The sequence below is a fragment of the Vombatus ursinus genome, unplaced genomic scaffold (genome assembly GCF_900497805.2).
Source record: "Vombatus ursinus unplaced genomic scaffold, bare-nosed wombat genome assembly UNPS02014813.1, whole genome shotgun sequence".
NCBI classification, from domain to species: Eukaryota; Metazoa; Chordata; class Mammalia; order Diprotodontia; family Vombatidae; genus Vombatus; species Vombatus ursinus.
This window is the reverse complement of record NW_020954591.1, coordinates 6,803,728-6,805,121: the sequence shown is the minus strand read 5'-3', so window position 1 is coordinate 6,805,121 and position 1,394 is coordinate 6,803,728.

The following is a 1,394-nucleotide window of genomic DNA, read 5'->3' as shown; positions in this document are numbered from 1 at the left end:
GGAGGTAGAGATAAGCAGGGAAAACATTTCAGGCATGAGGAACAGCTGATGAAAATGCTTGGAGTTCAAAGATGAATTGTTGTGATGGAGGAACAGCAAGGAGGCAGGTGTCCAAAAGGACTGGTGAAGGTTGGAATTTTATTCTTTCTCCTACTCTACCCCAACTGCAGGGCAATCTTCATCTTCATCAATTAGGAGAGAATCATATACCAATGGATTAGGTTATGAAAGATTTTAAAAGACAATCAGAGGATTTTATATTTGACACTCAAAGTAAAAAGGAGATATTGGACTTTATTGAATGGGAGCAGAGGGGTAATTGGGGAATGATATGATCAGATTTGCACTTTTGGAAGATCACATTAAAGGTTTTCCCACCTCCCAATTTTTATTGGGCCTGAAATCATTGAATGGGTGTTGCCTCAGGCAAATTGAGCCTGGGAAAGACTTTAGCTTAAAAAGGCCAAGGTCTCCCACTGCATGCAGTGCCATCTCTAGTCATTCTGACCTATGTCTTGTCACTGGACCCAGATGACTCTGGAGGAAAGAGTCAGGCTGATAACTTTGCATAGCCCTGCCTCACTTAAATCCATTTCACAGGCAAGTCAAAATATCACTCTCCTGATGTCACTGGTCCTCTTCTGAGAAAGAAGGACAAACAACAGTTGTAGGCAATTGTCTAAGACCATAAATTGCAGAGAAGGTGCTAATCTGCATAGGTAGAAGGAGTTTCCTTACCTGACAGTTTCTTATACCACATTTAGTCCCTGCTCCCATCACACCTTTACTAAAGGAACTTGCTGCAAAGATTTTTTCCCAGTTGCTTATTTCTTTTCTAATTTTAAGTTTCATTGATTTTATTTTAAAATTTCATGTGCTCAAACTTGTCTATTTTATTTGCTTGCTTGGCAAAGGACTCTTTCCTATACATATTGTAAACGGGATCTCCAGCTTGATCCTTTTATTTGTGATATGGCCTTTTATATCTAGGACAGGAATCAATTTGAGAATTACTGTGGTATGTGGTGTGAGATCTTAGTCTAAATCTAATTTCTGCCAGACTGCTTTACAGTTTTCTAAGCATTTTTTGTTAAATAATGTAGCCTTGCCCTAGTAGTTGGGGGTCTTTGGGTTTATCAAACATTATGCTTGCTTCAGGATCTTGTACTCTAGATTTGTTCCACTGGTCAACTTTTCTATTTCTTAACCAGTACCAAATGGTTTTCATGATTACTACTTTGTAATATACTTTGAGATCTGATACTCTTAGGCCATCTTCATTCCCATTTTTAAAATTATTTCTCTTGAGATTCTCAATCTTTTGTTCTGGCAGGTTAATTTTTTTTTTCTAGCTCTATAAAGTAACCCTTTGATTATTTGATAGGTATAGCGTT